Genomic DNA, 20,682 nt, shown 5'->3' on the forward strand with positions numbered 1-20,682 from the left:
CAAACAAGAACAAAAAAAACAAACTAGAACAACAGACAAAGCCAAAATATCAGTGAACTTATCAGCAGCGCCATGATTCTACATGAGGCAAGCCTTCATTGTGTAGCGCTATTCCAAGAACTAAGGAACACTTGCCACTCTATGCTTCAGAACATTAAATGCTAATATAGACTCTGTCCTCATGTTGAGGACCACAATTTTCCAAACTTCAGGGGAGAAGCTTGGCACCCCCTCCTTTTGAGAACCTCTGTTTCTACTTGGTAACATGGAACTAGGACCCAGAATATTACGGGACATATTCAGGAGTAGGTTTGTAAGGTGTACGTCAAAGGTGATTTGAAGGAGCAGAGTGAGCTCTGCTATGAATGGAAGATGGGAATTTGTAAGCTCCTTCAGGAGTCGAGTCCAGAACCAAATCTCTCATGAAAAGGTGTCTCCATTCCTTACATTTCCCCTACTCAAAGCTGATTTCATGAGTTCATAAAACCAAAGCTGAGCTCACAAGCATCAATTATATGTACTTGGTAATGCAAGCTTTTAAAGGCAGTGCCATTGGACCTGCCCTGTTTAAAACAAGTCAGCAACTTGTGCCCTGGGCATCAAGGGAAGGTAAGAGGGATGTTAAAGCCCTGGGGAAGGGGAAGGGCACCACCAGCTTGCTCCTGAGATTCTCCAGAGAACTCCATTTGGCTGGGCAGAGATCAGACCCTTGTTAGCTCCTTTTCACCCAAGTCACCCAAAGGGCAATTGTCCCCAGCATGCTGAGCCTTCTGAGAAAAGGGCTCTTGTTGATCTTCTCTTCTCGAACTTGGGCCCTAGTTCTCAAACTTCAGAAGTTTATTTAACACAAAGTAAAGTGCCAATTGTAAAACTTAAAAAAAAAAAGAATATACTGAGTACAACATTGTATAACAGTAATAATTCAACTGTAAACCTAAAAATTTACAGCCAATTTTGAAAGAGATGCATCTTAGCTCAGGAAATTATTATTGAATATGTCAATGCTGTTGTAATGAAATGCTTTTTCTAAGTATGTGGTTAATAAATAAATAATTAAAAAAGAATAGACTTATAAAAGAGTAGACCAGAATAGAAAATATCAGGGTGCGTCATACATAGCAAGAACTAGATTTGATGTTTATTTTGTCTCTGTTTACTAGTCTCTCTCCATCTATACACTTATCAGTTATGATGTATTATTGCTTCTTACGTGGTGAAGTAAAGTTTAAGAAACTCTGAAAAAAATGAGAGTAACCAATGCACAAATTTAAATAATAAATCTAAATATCAATGACCTCCACTCCCTAATCAAAAGTCACAGGGTAGTGGAATGAATGTAGAAAAAAAATCTATCTTTTACTTGTTTTCAAGAAACTCCACTCATCTTCAAGGATAGGAGGTGCCTGAGGGTGAAAGGATGGAAAAAATATTCCAAGAAAATGACACTAAAAAGCAAACTGGTATTGCAATTCTAATATTTAGTAAAATAGACTTCAAGTTAAAACTAATCACAAGAGATAAAGACGGTCATTTCATTCTTAAAAAAAAAAATAGACCAAAAAAAATTTACAGTCATGAATATATATGAACCAAACTCTGGAGCACCCACTCGCATAAAAACAGTACTCCAGGACTATAAAACACAGATTAACCCCAACTCAGTAGTAGTAGGTGACTTCAATATCCCACAATCTCCAATAGACAGGCCAACCAGAGAAAGAATAAACAGAGTTATGTCTGAATTAAATGACATTCTGTATCAAATGGACCTAACAGACATCTCCAGAATATACCACTCAAGTACCATAGGCTACTCAGCAGCCTATGCAGGTTTCTCTAAAGTTGACCAATGCTGGGAAACAAAACAAACCTCAACAATTTCAAAAAGTTGAAATAATCCCATCTGTTCTATCAGAATACAATATATTACAGCTTATAATCAAGCAGCAAAAGAACTTCTTGTTGTTACACTAGCTCATGGGGATTCAGCAACACACTTCTGAATAATGAATGGGTTAAAGAAGGATTTAAGAAAGAAATAAAAGTACTTCTATAACTAAATGAAAATGATAACACAATATTCCAAAACAACTGGGAACACTTTAAAAGCAGTCCTAAGAGGGGAGTTTATCACTCTAAGAGCCTTCATAAGAAATCAAAAAGAACACATATAAGTGAATTAAGAGTACAGCTCAATACTCTGGAAAGGCAAGTGAAAAACAAATCAAAACCTAGTAGATAAGAAGAAATAGTAAAAATCAGAGCAGAAGTTATTGAAATAAAAACAAAGAAAAAACACAAAGAATCAATTAATCTAAGAGATGATTTTGGAGAAGGTAAAATAGACTTTAGCCCATTTAACGAAAATATAGAAAGAGAAATTAAAAAAAAATCAGAGATGTAAGGGGAAATATCACAATAGACACTAAAAAAAGAGAACAGAACATAATAAGGGTATACATAAAAAAAATACTTCATTGAGTTTGAAAAAGCGAAAAGAAATGGATGGATTTCTAAGCTCATGTAAACTATCAAATTTAAACTAAGAAGATATCAACAGCTTAAACAGACTCACAACAAATAAGGAAATTGAAACGGCAATATAAAATATCCCAATTAAAAAATGGCCAGGCCCAGATGAACTCATAGCAGAATCCTAGAAGAGATTCGAAGTAAATCTAGAACCAAAACCTTTTACATTATTCAAAATGATAAAAACAGAGAGAAAACTCCTGCACTTTTTCATTGAAACCAGTGTCACTCTAATACCACCACCAACTAAAGATACACACAAAAAAGAAAACTATATGTCCATATAGTTAATGAACACGGATACAAATAGTCTAAACAAAATACTCACAAACAACATACAGATACAGATCAAGATTCATCAAATATGATCAAGTTGGCTTTAAATCAGAAATGCAAGAATTAATCTATACACATAAGTCAATAAAAGTAATAAATCATATAAAGGAACTTAAAGGCAAAAATTTCATGGTCAACTCAAAAGATGCAGAAAAGGCCTTTGTCAAAACTCAAAATGCATCCATGTTAAAGGTCCAGGAAAGAATTGGGCTGTAAGGAATATATGTCAACATAATTAAAGCTATATACAGAAAACCCACAGTTAACATCATTCTTAATGGAGAATATTTGGAAGAATTCCCATTAAAATCAGAAACCAGACAAAGCTGTTCACTATCTCCACTTCTTTTCAATATAATGCCTGAAACTCTTGCAAGAGCAATGAGACAAGACAAGGAAATTAAAAGAGTACTTATTAGAAAATAAGAAGTCTAATAATCACTGTTTTCAGACAATAAGGTATTACACATAAGATATTCCAAAAATTACACCAGAAAACTGCTAAAAATGATCAATATTTTCATCAAAGTAGCAGGATACAAAATCAACATACAAAAATCAGTAGCTTTTCTAGAAACAAATAACAAGCAACCAGAAAACACAAAAGAAAAGAAAAAAAAATTCATGTTTCATTCAACTATTCCAATTCACAAAAGCCTCAAAATAAACTAAATATCTAGGAATAAATCTAACCAAGGACATTAAAGATGGCTGCAATGAAAATTTTAAATCTTTAAAGAAAGAGATAGAGGAAGACACCAAGAGATGAAAGCACCAACCATATTCATGGATTGGCAGAATTAATATTCTGAAAATGATGATCCTGTCAAAAACAGTCTATAGATTCAATGCAATGCCAATCAAAATCCTCATGAAATTCTTTATAGAGCTAAAAAAAATCCTAAAATTTCATATGGCATCACAAAAGACCGCAGATAGCCAAAATAATCTTGGGCAAAAAGAGCAACACTAGGGAGACCATTGCCTTATTTACTCTTCCATGGCTGTGATCAAATTCCATAATCAAGGGAACTTATAAAAGGAAGAGTTTATTTGAGCTTACTGAAGCTACTGAAGAAGCAAAAGCTAAGCACTCAAATTTTCAAGATGGCAGATTGGCTAGAGAGCCATGAAGGGTTAAGAACTCTCAGAGCCCTTCCCCAGTGATATGCTTCCTCCAGCATGGCCAAATCTTCTAAGACCTCCAAAAACCAGTGTCACCAACTGAGGACAAAATATTCAAATACTTGTAGCCTATGGGGGACATTCTCATTCAAAACACCACAATCACCATACCAGATCTTAAACTATATTACAAAGCTATTTTACAGAGTCATAGAATCAGCATGGTGCTGGAAGAAAAACAAATATGTAGATCAGTAGAACAGAAGACCTAAACATGAGTGCATGCAATTTAAGTCACTTCATAATTGACAAAAAGGTACCAAGAACACACACTGGAGGAAAGACTGCATCTTCAATAAATGATGCTGAAAAACTGGATCTCCACCTTCAGAAGAATGAAATTAGACCACCATATTTCACTCTGTACAAAAGTCAATTCCAAATCTATCAAAGTCCTCAATATAAAACCTGAAACTCTGAAACTGCTAGAAGAAAGCATAGGCAGTACCATATAAGCTATAGGTATAGGAAAGGTCTTTCCAAATTGGACACAAGTTGCACAGCCATTGAGATCAACAATCAACAAGTGGAAACACCGTTAAGCTAAAAAAGCTTCTGTAACCTGAAGGCTCCTCTGAAAAGTTGGAGCTGATCTAGGGGAAGCATGGGCTTCACAGAGCACACTGGGAAAATTAGGTGGAGTTTCTGCCATTTTAGGAGCAGCAAACAGTGGGCAAATGGGTCAGGGCAGGTCCAGCTGGTGGAGGGCAATCCAACTATAAGCCTATGAGAACCCATGTCTTGTAAGTTATCCTCTTTCTTGGAAGTCATATAAACTATGCAAAATTCAAATAAAATCTCTTATGTTGGTTTGTTAATCCGTGTCAGGACCAGGAGACCCTAGAGTCCTCAGGGGGTGCTGGTCCCCCAGAGAGGGAAAAGGGAAAAATTTGGTGAAAGAGCTTCTTTAACACAAAATCAACACTCAAGGAAATGAAGAGGAAACCTATTAAATTGAAGAAAACTTTCACATGCTACACATGCAGCAGAGGATTAATATCCATAACACAGAAAGAACTCAAAGACAAAGGAACAAGAAAATAAACCACCCAGTAAAAAGATGGGCTAAGGACCTAAACAAAGAGTTCCCAAATAAAGAAATAAAAGTGGCCAAGAAACACCTTAAAAAGTGCTCAATATCCTTAGTAATTAGAGAAATATAGTTCAACCAAAGCACCAAGAAAGAAGAGCCAGTCTCCTCTGAAGGATGATTCCACTTCCTGAGTGTTTGTGGAAAGAAGCTCTCCTGACAGGTAAGAGGGCCAAACCGCTAAAGATTTTTTTTTTCCTTTTTGCTTTTTCTCTGTGAAAGAAGCCACTATAGGTGTTTTTCAAGTTCTACAAAGAGAGCCAGACCAGCACTAGAAGAGGGGACACCCTTCAAAGGTCCACACCTAGCGACCTGACTAGTCCAGCCACCAGCCAAGTTCCACTTCCCAAAGGTTCCACAGCTTCCAAAATAATACTACATCCTGGGCCCAAGTATTCAAAGCGTAAGCCTGTAGGGGACACTTCAGATTCATGTAACAGGAAGTATAATTGACAATTAAAAATTATACACACCTAAAAAAAAATCTCATTTTTATTTTGGAAAATGGTTGTCAGAGAATACCCAGGTAATAAATGTGCTCAGGGTGTTGAGGTGAGAGCTCTTCCCTCTCTGAAAAAAAAAAAAAAAAAAAAAGGTGCTTTAAAATCTCATCTTAACCAGCCAGCCAGACTAAGAACAAGAGAACAAAAGACAGCGGGTGCTGAGGAGGATATGGAGAAAGGGGAAGACTCATTTATGGCTGGTGGGATGGCAAATCATGCAACCACACTGAAAAGCACATTGGCAAATGCTTCAAAAACTAAGAATTAACCTCCCATATTATTCTGTTATACCACTCCTTGGCAAATACCCAAAGGACTCCTCCTACTATAGATATACCTGTACCTCCATGTTTGTTGCTGCTCTTTTCACAATAGCCAAGAAATGGAAACAACGTAAATAAATAGCCCTTACCTGACCAATGAATAATGAAAATGTGTTATATTTACACAATGGAGTTCTCCTAAGCAGAAAAAAAGACAAACTATGAAATTTGCAGGTAAATGGATGGATCTAGAAGCTGTTATACTAAGTGAATTAACACCGACTTAGAAAACCAAGTGATATGTTCTCCCTCATTTGCCAATCTTAGCACCAGTCACTTATATGTGAGTATATATGTAATGGCAGGAGTCAGGAAAATGGAAAGGAGATATGGAGGTAAAAATAGCCTGAGAGAGAATAGTAGTTGACAAATTTTACCAAGGGGGAAAAGTGGAAAATTCGATTATTCAACTGGGAAGGGAGAGGGAAGGATATACAAGGAACCAGGGAGGAAAAGGGAAAGAAGGAATTCAAGCAAGGGTGAGTAATAGGAGACAGCTATTTTCAAGGGGAAAACAGGGGTACTTAAACAGGGACGGGGGAGGAATGTTAGACAAAGAGAGAGACAGAGAAAGAGGGGCAGAGAGAAGAAAGATAAAGAATCTTAGGTGGTGTAAAATCCAGAGGAAAATGGATTAACTCAAAAATCCCCTGATAAATACACATTCAGTGTCTGAACATGAGTGCATATGTGCACCTGAAGATTATATAACCTGGAACACAGTTGACAGATAGGATAAACCTCCCTTTGAGTTGTTGGTCGTGCTAGTCCAAGTTGTATTCCCCAAAACAACACAGGTTATTTCCACAGCCCTTGATTACCTGCCAGAACATGAAGCTAAGACCCTATTGCTGAAGATAGGACATAATTCAGACACAGGCCCTGAGCAACAGAGCTGGAACTGACCTGGAAGTCATTTCTTTGAAGACTGGCTCTCGTAGTTCTAGAGGATACTATGCAAGTTGCTAATGGAGAAAATAAATTAATGGACTAACCCAGATGCAAAGCCTAATAACAACAAAGACCAGCACAGCAAAATATCTCTATTGGTGCAGTAATGGCACTTTTATCTAGGAGGTATTCAACAGCTCTCTGATTGGACTTAAAGCCTCTCAGTGGGATGGAACTCATGTGTGGCACTATAAATATTCCCAAATAGACATGGCTGAGAGGTCATGGATTCTAGAGAAAACTCTATCTCTGGCATATCTCTAGACAAATGAAAGTTTTTACTCTATGCCAAGTATGGATTCTTATATTTACAGACAAGTATACCACATATCAGTCATCAAAGGGCTTCTTTTTGCAACAGATGGGGGCTATTACAGAGTTCCACAGCTGGTCACACACAGAGAGTATATGTCTGCTAGATCCCCTTCCCTAAATGACACATCTACAGTGGAATCTCTACACCTAAGTCTCATGGAACATGGCAGAGCAGGCAGTACAGAGACCACTAATACATCCCTCAACTCTCCACAGCAAAACTTCCTCATCAAACAGAGTGTGATGCACACAGAAGGCCACAACTTGATAAATTTTAGAGGATAAGAGTCTGTGGGGTGCATGTATCTGGATAGTACCAATATATTAAACCTCACCCTCCCGCAGCTCAGGTACCATGGTGGAAGTGGGGACAGAAAGATTATAGGAGCTACAGTTGGTGCATGAACATAAGGAAACAGAGACTTTCAAGGGAAGTTGGCAGCAAACCCCAACTCTAGTCTAGGAACTATTGGAAACTGATTCCTGCTGGGTGAGGGAGAGTAGATCTTCAAGGGAGTGACTCTATATAGGCTGATTAGACTCCCTTGCACTGAGGGACATCTGTATAAAATGCTTGATTGGATAGGACTAACATATATAATAGTGTGAATGAAGATGGGTAGTGTAGTATGGGATTGGGACATGGATGTGGGAAGGTTTAAATTTGCATAAGTTATATTAAATGCACAAAACTCAATAAAAATATTTTCAAAATTGAGAATAATGCTTGCATAAAAGAGAAATCAATCACTAATAGGGATACAAGCATGACCCAGATGTTCCTCTGGCCCTGTGATGAGGAGCCATGGTCCTGCCTCCTTTCCACTCTCTTCAAAGGAGCCACTCCTCTTACCTCTTTCAGCCAATTGGATGACCTTAGCTACTTGAAGGGGTGGGACTAAGGCTATAAAACTACAAGGCTGGATCTCTCCCCATTTTGTGAGGCTGTCTGGAACCACGGGATTTATGTTTGGGTGTGGACTTTCGAACACAGCCATGAACGGGGGGAGGTGCTCACTCTTCTGTAAGTAAACCTGTACCTCAATTTCAGTTAGCAAGTCCAATAAACTCATTAAGACTCTTCAAACTGGGGTTTGGAGAATTCTTTCCTCAGGTTGTAGTAAGGACAGTGGGAGGAGGTGATTGGATGCCACATGTGCCTCCCAGTGGTGAATTTGACTTACACCAAAGAGACTCACACAAAACATACAGAGACAAAACCTTGTTAGTGGGTTGCAAAATGAATACATTGTATAATTGAAATTATAAGAAATTGTATCATTTACCATAGTATATAATCACAAAATTAAACATTTTACAAGTTAAAGATTTTTGGCAACTTAATGAAAATAGTTGGATTTTTTATTTATTTGGTAATATGTGGCAAATGCAAAAATAGTTTAGAATGAGAACCAAAATAATGTTTTGAAAATAATGAATATGCACAGTTAGTATATGGGTCTACAAAATTATGAAAACTATGAGGAATATCTTAGGCATCATTTACTCCTTTTGAATCTGTTACTACCTTCTAGAAAACTCAAGGGTGTATAAAATGACTTCAAGATAAATTTATGGCAAATGTTCCTTACCCTTTTTCCTTATGGAGAAAGAATACATAGTACTATAGCATATAACGGTTGTCATGCTAATTGCGTATTGAGGCTGTAATAATAATTCTTATAAATGTGCACTCAAACTACAGTAAAGGTATCCTTAATAAAGTAATTTCTTTCCATCACTGGTTAAGAAAAATTTGGTCATCAACTTATTTGTAGCTTTTTGGTACATGTGTGCATGCTTATGTGTGTGTGTGTGTGTGTGTGTGCATGCACGCATATATGTATGTGTGTGCATGTGTCCATGCTCCCACATGTGGAAGGTAGAGTGAGAGTCATGGTTGTCTCCTCTATAGTTCTTTCATCATATACACTTGGGACATGGCTTATCAATAAACTGGAAGCTTGCATTTTGGCTGTGCTGGTTAGTCAATTGTCAGCTGTGATTACAGGAATACACAGCCATGCTCCACTGTTTACATAAATGCTGAGATTTGATCTCACGTCCTACTTATAGAGCAAGCATTCTTACTTGCTGAGCCATCTTTCCTGCCCTCTTTTAGACTAATTTTAAACCATTCAGTTTCCCAAAATTAAATACCATAAAATTGCATTCTGACCCATTATTACTAAACATTCTTTCCCATAGGATAAGATGCTCTCTAGTTCCTCAGAATCTTTACTACTAATTTTCTCAGTGCTTCTTTGTTGTGTGTTTTTTAATCCCACATCTAGTTTTACATTGTTTCAAAATTTGTCTTAGTTCAATAGGTTTGAATGACTGCTCCACATTCATAGTTACAAAATAATCTCTGAAAGCATCTTTGCATAAAATTTTCAATGGTCCTAGCTTTTCTTACTTGAGTGTTCTCATTAACAATACAATGCCTGCTGTACATTGCCATAATGATAACACAGTATTCTCAAACTATAACCGCTAACACAAACTTAACTACTGCTGAACATCTCTAGGTTGTATACTATATGTCCACTACTAAATACTTTGTATTGATCAGTCACTTAATTACTTCAGCTGCTCTGCTACTATAATCACCCTCATTGTTCTGTTGATAAACCCAAGGCAAATAGGACCACAGAACCTTATTCATGCATGTCTGCTGAATATGAATACAGCTCATGAGCCAGAGCAAATTGTTTATTTTTTCCTCCGAGTGTGATTTCACAATTTCATTTGTCAGTACTGCTGTTATCTCTGAGTTTGAGTGCATTTCCCCCACATATACACACACGAATGAATACTAGAGAGACTCTTGACTGAGGAAACCTCAGTGGGAGAAAAATGATACTTCAGGGAAAATGTAACCAATCTCATAAGAAGTTGCTCTCCTGGAATAAAATTTAGTCATGAGGTTTGAGCATAATCTAGCCAGCTTTGACCATGACAAGTGTTACAGTTTTCATCTGAAATGACTCTCAAAGGTTCATATGCTGAGCACTTAGTATTCAATGCTTAGTATTCACTGAGCATTTGGTGAAATGATTGGATAATGAGAGTTCTGACCTTATTAATCATTATGAGTTTTTGATTTGGGGGGGCTATTAAAAGGTGGTAAGGACTTAGGAGGGGCTTAAAGCAAATAGAGTTTTGGTAAAGAATACACTTGGGAATAGATCTTGTTCTCTCTCTCTCTCTCTCTTTCTCTCTCTCTCTCTCTCTCTCTCTCTCCCATGAATACATTGATTGACCTCTTTTGGTAAAATCTCCTGTTACGAGGTATTCGATTCACCATAGGCTTGGGCTGAAATGTAACTGGGTCAAATTTGGGCATAAACCTCTCAAACTGTGAACCTAAATATATCTTATAGCAGCGGAGAGTGGTCATGATAATAATGGAACTTTTTTTTTTCTAACATGAATGGCATATTATCTGTTGCCCTTGCTATCCAAATTCTTCCACTTATAAAAACAACAAACACAAAATAAAATCAAACAATGGAGGTGTCTGCTTGTGGGTTACCCCAATAGCTACAGGTCCCAGTTACATTTCCCATAAGAAGCAGACAAGAATATCATTGTTTGAACTTTTCCCTATTTGACTGTGTGTCTGCCATTATAATTAGGATGAATACATCAAGCCTGTGTCATATGTTTAGTAGGATAAGTAACTTGATCTTTATTCCATTCATGCCACAGTTTATTTTATTTTGTTTTATGTGTATGAGTGTATTGCCCACATGTATGTGAGGGCACCGTGTCATACAATGCCTAGGAGGTCAGAAGAGGGCTTCGGATTCGCCTGGAACTGGAGTGAAGTATGGTTCAGAGCCACCATGTGGGTGGGGGAATTGAACCTGAGTCCTCTGCAAGAGCAGTCATTACTCTTAACCGCTGAGCCATCTCTCCAGTCCCAGTATTTTGTCTTTTATTTTTAGTGTCCTGTCTACAGTTATGGAAATGAAGTGCGGCATCATTTTAAGGATTGCTGCTTACTTTCAACCCACTGTACCATTTGCAATTTTCTCTGAATGCTGAATGGATGAAGGAGTATGAAAAAGACAATAGAAGACACTTTAGAATCCAGTGTAAAGATTCTTTATGACAAGTAAAGGAAAACTCCACAAGGAAAGACTACCTCTCAACAGTCACATTTGTTGAAAACATGGGACACATAGAAAATATTTCCTATAGGATTTGTTGTTTTCCTATTGTAAGTGAGCTAATGTAACATCAAAACAATTAGGAGCATATGCAGCAGAAAGCTTATGAAATATGACAGTTTAATGTGTTCTTAAATGATATATGTTCCAAATTTAAGATCTTCTATTATGGAAATACATTATGTTTCATTTAATTGCCAGTCATTTGCAAATGTCTCTTCAAAGATGAAAATCTACAAAAGTTTTAAAATAATCACTCAACCAGTATGATGTTCTAAGTTACAGAACTTTGTGAAGGACTGTATCCATCAAAAGAAAGAATAATGGGCTAGAGTTTGAAAAGGATAGTTTCAAGTCAGTGATATATATAGAAACTAAATTCTCCATAATAAAATTAATGAAAAAGTGATAAAGATTTAAAATAATAAAAAATTATTGTTACAAAATACTTCAGGAAAATGTAATACATGATGTGAAAAAGGAGTCAAAAGACAATTTCATATATTTCAACATTTTTTTCTTTTTGTTTTCCTTGAGTCAGTGTCTCATGTAGCACAGGCTGTCTTTACATTTGATACATAACTAAGGATTGCTTAAACTTTTTCCTGAAGTGAGAACCCAGGGCATTTTTGCATTCTGGGTAAGCATTCTATTAACAGCGCTGTATCCCAACCATCAGCATTTTTTTTTTCAAGTAGCATCCCAGTTTTATGTCTTTTATTTTAAATTTTTATTATAGCCATTGAGTTTGTTTAATAAGACTATAACCAGTTTCAAATAAATATCTTACTATCAGACATCTATTGTCTTGACTAGCCCCGAAATCATTTTCTATGATAAGCATACGTTCTCTGTCTACTGATGAAGGTTACCCATGAATCTCACATTCAAGATTTTCTGTCACCTTCTAAAAATGAAGCTGTGATTGAGGTTTTCCATTGCAAAAGTGATTTCTTTCCATGAAATTCTTCTCAGAGGAATTAAAGGACATAGTATGTGCAATAACTGAAGAGTGTAACAAGGATCAAGGAAAGTGCAAATATCCATGTTGAAAAGGTTTGAGGACAGTGAGACTGACTGGCATTGGGTATGCATAGAGGACATGGGTTGCACACTAAACCAGAAGTCAGAATCTAAATGAATATACAAAGGATGTGACAGTAAGCCAGCATGCATGTAAATATCTGCTATCACCAAGATGTTTTCATTAAAATACAGAGATCCTGATTTTAACACTATCTACACATTTCAAGATTGAGAGTCATCAGCAGAAAGGTTGAGTTGTCCTTTCAGTTCATTTGTTAGTTTCTAGAAAGTCACTGAACTAGTGGAACGGAAATAATAAACTCCAAAATGCCTTAAATAGACACAGATTATTTTGTGCAGGAAATACAATGCTGTACTTCAATATGTGTTAGTTAGCCAAAATAATTATTTTGATCAAGGATCAAAGAGATGCCAGAACTTCAGGAAGGAGCCTTCTCAAACTTCTGTTGTCTAAGTAAAATGAGAAACTTCCAAATAATGAAACTGAGGACTGTTGCAAAATTGCTTTTCCAGGACTTGGCTTTGAAAATGATGGAAATTCGGGGCTCAAATGAAGTTGACCCTCAAAAGAAATCCTTAATTTGTCTACTTCTAGAATGTTTACTACCATGGAAACCTAGAACTGCTTCCTTCTTCTCTAAAAATGCATTGGTTTATTGCTAAGATGTTATAAAAACTCAAGTTTTGGCCAGTCCTTAGAGCTCTGCGTCACTTCACTTTCTGTTGGATTCCAGAATTGAAAGTGGGTTTGTTCATGTTTGTTTGACATTGCTTTCCTTCTCTCCTTGTCCATATTTCTTTATTCACATGTAACAGACTAATAGCCTCATCCAAAGGGTGATATCATGTTAATTCTACCCTCTGTGACACTCAGTCTGTTGGTTATTGAGATAAAATAATCCAAACAATAAAGTGATCCACTAATATCCACATTGGATTATTTAGAAAAAATATTCAGTCATGCTAAATAAGTTTAGTAAAACATGGTATGATAAATCTGCTTCCTTGAATGTTTTGTTTCTAGTACACTACAACTTCTTCTCTACCACATAAGCAATACTTTCTTCCCAGCTTAAAAATGAAACTACCATTCACTGTAACAGAAGGAATGGATACAATAAAGCCAGCTTCAGTGAAAATTAATATTTTGGCTAGAGCTAAAATTTCAGAATGTTTTAAGTATAATAGATGTCTATAAGGCTCATTCTTTCTTGGTAGCTTCAATAAAACATCTCTAAAATATTAGGTCTATGCCCTGCTGATATTAGTCTAAAAATATTAGGTAGATAACCTGCTGATACTCTAATAGACTTTTGAAGCAGCGCTGTATAATTTCAAAAGAATGCTATCTCTTTTGACACTCTTAGAAATGAAACCAACAATATTCTTTAGTTTCGTTATTTTTTACTTTTGAGGTTCTGAAACTCAGAAAGCATATTGACATGTTTCTACTCTTAGCAAATATTGCTGTTGCTCCTTTATAACTAATAGTAATGCTTGCATACTAATATACCAAGGGATCTTATGGTATAAACTGAACCTTGGGAATGGATATATAACCTGTGACTCACATTTGTAAGTGTGAATATAAATAAGATGCATAAGAGACAATATAAGAAAGGTTCAAAATGTATCAATTGAATGTACAAACCAGCTCAAAAGAAAACATGCTGCTGTTTTTATAAATTTTAGATATTAGGCAAATATCATGTGAAGACTTTATGATGATGATGTAAGGAAGGGACGAACCACTAGCTAGATTGGTTTTACTAAACCAATATGGAATACAGATGGAAATAATTTGAGTTTTCTCTGTTTAAGAAGTTGGCTGGGGGCTCGCTGTATGCTTCCTTTATCATTTTGAGATTTATTTAAACCTAACCAAGGAAGTGATAACCTTACATATAAAAACTTTGAGATATTGAAGAATGAAACTGAAGATGATACCAGAACGTGGAATGATCTCCCACACTTATGAATAATTAGGACCAATATTGTGAAAATAGCTACCCTACTAAGATGTCTACAGATACAGTACAATCCCAATGAAAAATCCCAATGAAATTCTTGACAGAAATTTTAAAAAAATCTTAAATTTTGTATGGAAACCCAGAAAACCCAGGGTATCTAAACAATGCTGGAAGTAACATCATCATTGATTTCAAACCCTACTGTAGCTGTAGAATAATGTAATCTTGAACCTGTTATAAAAAAAAGCACATTGAGCAATGAAATAGAATTGAGGATACAGATATAGGTCTGTGCACTTATGGCCACTTAATTCTTGAAAAGAGACAAAACTACACATTTGAGAAAAGACAGCAAACAGGATTGGAACATATAGAAGAATGAAACTCGATTCCTATCTCTCATCCTACTCAAAACTCAATCCCGAATAGATGAGGGAACTCAACATAAGCCTTGATGCTGTGAATCTGATAGAGAAAAAATTGACTAATAAACTAGAAATTATAAGTAAAATAACAACTTTCTGAACAGGAACCTGATGTCACAGGCATTAAAGACAACAATTAACAACTGGGACCTCGTGGACTAAATAGCTTCTGTACAGCAAAGGACATCAAATTTCAAGTGAAGAGACAGCCAACAGAATCAGAAAAATATTCTTTACCAGCTACAGATTTAGATTTGTATGTAGAATAAACAAAGAACTCAAAACATAAAAAATATAATCAACATTAAAAAAAACAATTTAAAACTGATGAAAGGAACTAAAGAAAAAGTTCTCAACAGATGAACGTAAAATAGCTCTGAGTTATTGAAAACAATGCTTTGAAAACAATGTCTTTAGCTCTACCATTGAGGTCCCATTTATTGATTGTTGACCTTAATTTCTCAGTGAATGATGTCTGATTTAAAAGTCCTTTCCTGCATTTGTATCTGGTAGGGTGCTGTCATGTGTTCTAACAGTACCGGCATTTTAAGCTTTACATTGGGGTCTTTGATCCATTTTCAGTTGGCTTTTAAATTTTTTTTTATTATTTTTATTTGGTGTGTATGCATTTATTGCCTGCATGTGGGTAAGTGCACTCATGTCATGCAATTCCTGCGGAGGTCAGAAGAGGCTGTCAGATCCGCTGGGACTGGAGTTACAGACAGCTGTTAGCTGCCATGTGGGTACTTGGATTTGAACCCAGGTCTTCTGAAAGAACAACCAGTATTCTTAACTGCTGAGCCATCCCCCCTGAGGTGGCTTTTGAGCAGGGTGATAGATATGGATTTAATTGCACTTTTCTATACATGAAGATTCAATTTTGCCAGCACCATTTGCAGAGATGGTAGGAAACCAGAGGAAAATATATAGTCAAAATTCCGACTGAAAAATACACCTTGTCGCTCATGTATACATATGTACTCATATAATAAAAATCACATTGCCAGGCATGGGAAATCTCTGTTTGAGTTTTTGGTTAGAGTAGTTCAAGAGATAATACAGGCTATCGCAACAGTCCTTGGTTGTCTCCCAGAATTTGAAAGACCCTACTGATAAAGACAGGCCATACTTCAGACATAGGACTTGGAGCAAATGAAATGGAACTGACCTGATAGCCTCTTCCCTAAATACTAGAGATTGTGGTTTCAGGTGATAATAGGTAAGCTGCCAAGGGAGAAGAGCATCAATGATCCTACCCAGCTGTAAAGCCTAATAAACAACAATAACTGACCAGAAAACTGTTGTTATTCATGCAATAGAGGAACTTGTATATTGGGAGGAATCAACAGCTGTCTACAGGGAATGTTCAATGGGAGAAAGTGTGTGTGATCGTAAACATAGCCAAATGCTCATGAATGGAGAGGTCATATATCCCAGAAAAAAAAAATCTTCATTTACCACGTCTTCAGACAAATGTAAAGTCTTACTGTATTCTAAATATGCATCCTTATATTCACAGACAAGTGTACCTCTCATTACTCATCAAAGAAGCTTCTTTTTGCAAAAGATGGTGTCTAACACAGAGTTCCATAATTGCTCAAATGCAGAGAATAATCGCCTGTGAGACCCTAAGCCTTAGGTAATAAATTTTCAATGCAATTTCTACACACAAGACACATGCATCTTTCAACTCTCACCAGAGAGGTTTCCTTATTCATGAGATGATAATTAACATAGAAACCCATACAGACTGCTTTTCCCTGAATAGGAGACCTATTTCAAACTTCCGCTTCCCAAGGCTCAGAGATTATTGTGGAAGAGCAGTAAAAACATTGTGAGAGATAGAGGTGGTAGAAGACCGCAAAGAAACAGAATTTTCCAGACTGCTGATCAGTTACATATATGAGCTCACAGCAACGTTAATAGCATGCAAATGTCTCATGCAAACTCAAACCACACAAAATACCAGAACAGGCATTGGGAAGTGGAGGAGAAATCCCAACCCAATATAAGGAGTTTGGCAACCGATGGGTTCTGTGAGAGTGAGAGACAGTCCCTTAAAGGGATGGGACCTTTAGTAGGTTAGCCAGGCTCCACTGGATGGACCGAAATTGAGTGACATGTTGGAACACAAATCAGATTCTATAGGCTGTATTGTATATATAGTTGAATGTATTGAATTGAGAGGGAAGCAATGACATAAGGTACGAATAGGGGATCAAATCTAAGTACCATCAAATTATATTTTGGGAAAATAATAAAAATTCAATAAAAAGTTAAAAAATAAAAGAAGTACATGGAACATGAATCAATCATCCAGAGTTAGATAATCTGGAAGCAGAAAAACAAACATTTCATGATCGCTAATAAGTTGATACTGACTTTGAATATTTAGCTATATGTGTTTTAACTGGAGGTTCTTGAGATCAGGAAATCTAGTAAGGAGCCATGGGGAGTTCATATGAGGGGAGATGAGGTACAGTGTTATAAATTTGATACGGAATGATGGAATAGAAAGAGTTAAACAAAGTGGGGAATGGTTGGACAGGGCAGAGGAGGCAGTATAGTGGTGGACAGCTAACACTCAAGGTTTTTGGAATCCTACTATTATAGAAGTTTAAAACAAAAAATTTAAAAAAATTAAAACAAAAATAAAGATAAGAAGTTATTTACTTGAGCAAGAGGCTATATTCCTGAGGAATAAACTCGAAACCTGCTAGAGACAAAAGTAGGAACATTTAAAGACAAAGGCATCGATAAAGACTTCCTAAGAAAGCCTCTGGACACTCCGACAATACGGCCAAAATTTACAAATGGGATCTTTATGAAATTAAGATGTTTCTGTGTAGTGAAGAGGCAGTCCACAAGAAGGGAGAACATCTTTTGAAGTATACTCTGAATGGATAGCTAATATGCAGAATAGAACAAGATTAGTAGAACCATTTTGTTCCCTGTGTGTTCCCTTAATTTTAAAATAGCATTAACAGAAAATAAATAGATTTTTAAAATTTCCCTCAGCAACATTCTAATCCACTCTTACTTTGTAAAGTGGCTGATTTTCTCCCGCTAATTCCTTTTAAAAATTGTCATGCAGGCATTTTGAAAGAGCATGTTTGCCTATTATGAATACATAATGGAATATACGATCTCACAGTTATTGAGAATAATGTGAAAGTGACTATGAAAAAATTATATGAAATCTAATAATTGAACTTCCTGTTCATCGTCATTACAATTATTCTTAAAATATAACTTTTATTCGTTCGTTTTCTCTGAAAATACCATACATGTCCATAATGCTTACTGGTTACTCTAACCTCTATCCTCCATTGTCTCTCCCCTGTCAACATCCTTCCTCCTTACAAGATCCTTTCCCACACTCATGCATTTGTGTTTTTGCCCTGTTATGGAGTTTAATCACAGCTGTCTGTGTGGCCATGGATTTCAAACTATCCTCTGGAGCCTGTTGGTCTCACCTATGTGAACACAACTCAAGACCACGCCAGCTTCCCTTGGAATCCACAAGCAGCTAGCAGTTCAGCTGGGTGGGCTATGGTCCTGTGAGTCCCTACTTCATCTATGCATACATGATGGCAGGCCTAGTTTTGTGTAGGTCAACTGTAGGCAGCCACAGCTGTGTGAGATAATGCTTACAATGTCATGTTTAGAACACAGCATTTCACAGTTTCTCCCTGTCTTCTGGCTCTGAAATTCTTTCTCTTCCCTTTTTTATGATGTCCCCTCATTCTTAGAAGGGGTAGTGTAGGTGTACTGTTTAGGGCTAAGAACTCAGTTGCTTCATGGTGCTGAGAACAAGTACACATTGCAAAGGGAAGCATCTCTACATAAAGCCTGGTATAGAATTTGTTGTGTCCTACCACCCAGAAAATCAATTGATTTAAATTAGTTCTCCAGATAATGCCAATTGTAAAGCAAAATTAACATGAAACAAAGCAAGGAAAAAGCTTACGAGATTGACTTTCTCATTATAAAAGATATTTTTATAAAATCCCCCCAATGTCAGTAAACATTTGAAAATGTGTCTATACTAGAATTAAAATTCTAAAATATCTGTTGAGATGATGGCTTTTATTTTTTATGAATGGAAATCACATTCGCCATACCCTCAAACATGCACATACAACATTGCTTCTCTTTCTCAACAAACAAAATATTTTGGGAAATTATTTTCTTCAATCTTCTATGGTATTAGCATTTCCATGTTAACATTACAAAACCACATAAATTCTAGAAGATGACAAGATGAGAAGACTATATATAATCTCATCAAGATATATAACTTAGTACTTAGAGATAAAGTGAGGCCAATGTAAATTGTGAGACAAGCAATAACATAGTAATTAAAAGGTAACAGTGCACAGGCCAAATGAATTTTAAAACGGAAGTATGTAAAAGTGGTAAATGAACTTCCAATCAACATCAAGAACACTTGTATAAACGACGAAAATCCAAGGCTAACATCAGTAAATACAATGTTTGTCCCAAACTGGCACGTCTCCAGGTAGCCCATAAACAATGACTGAATGCAACTTAATGGATGTATAGGCCAAAGGGTCAGGTATCTTTGTAATGTATCTACCCTTTTTCTGTGTGGATAAGTAATAAGTAAAAATTCATAAAGGCTCTATAGTTTGCTATCAACCTTTCCTTATTGTTAAATTACATGTAATTTTAAAAGGTGAACTATTACATCCATTTCTATTATTCAATATCAATAAACCAAACAGAATATTTTTTGTCAGAGTAGGGAGCCTGTGATAGTGATGGATGTGTGTAGTGCATTTATAGCCAACGTGTTTTGAACAAGAGAAAAATTAAGTTTAGAATTAATGAGTTCTCATGTGTGTTTTCTGTATGTAATAAACATTACAGCATTTGTAACAGAGCATTACAAGTGAAGAGAATGTGAGTGAATATTTTGTTTAATTGTGGGTAAATACATTTTCCAGACCTGGGCTTTTATTCTATTGAATGAGTATTCTTGAACAAAAGATGATTAGGAACCACTATTTAGAATGGTATGTGGGTGGTGCACATCTGTGTCTTTATGTTCATATGCATGTGTATTCTATATGAACTGGAGGATGATATAGGATACTTCCAGCAATGAACTTATGTTTTCATTAAGTATGTAGCAAGCACAAGGAAAGTATAAAAAGCAGAACAAAAAATATGATAGATGATTGATATATGATGATAGATAGATAGATAGATGATAGATAGATAGATGATAGATAGATGATAGATAGATGATAGATAGATGATAGATAGATGATACACAGACAGACAACTAGATGATAGATGATAGAGCAAAATATCATCAAATCAGGCATTCAAAACATCCAGCAGAAATCAAATGCTGAAAACCCTTTAAACAGTCGCTTGAAGTTATCATAGAGCCCTGGGCAGTGTAGATGTCCCCTCCCGAGAGATTTGCAAGTAGAAGAAGAAGTAATAAGAGGGCAAGGCCAACAATTCTGGGTACTTGCATCTGAAGAAATTATTTGAAGATTGGAGCAATCAGCTAGATTTCCTTGGTGAGCATTCTCTCCATGGTTGAGCTTCACAGGACTGAACTTCAAGCCTTTCCTTCCACTGCAGACACTTCTATATCATGGGATAAACAATAATAATCCATGTTGGGAGTAATTTCACTAGTTCTCAAGGACACAGTATTTTTTCCTCTTGGGTTATTAGATGTTCTCTTCCTTCCCTGTCACAGAATCAATATGACCATCCTATCCCTAGAAAAGGAGAGTGATAGGACATGTTGAGATAAATGTTCTTGGATTGCTTGTAGTGCTAC

Source organism: Nannospalax galili, unplaced genomic scaffold, assembly GCF_000622305.1.
Source record: "Nannospalax galili isolate Female #2095 unplaced genomic scaffold, S.galili_v1.0 scaffold873, whole genome shotgun sequence".
Lineage (NCBI taxonomy): Eukaryota > Metazoa > Chordata > Mammalia > Rodentia > Spalacidae > Nannospalax > Nannospalax galili.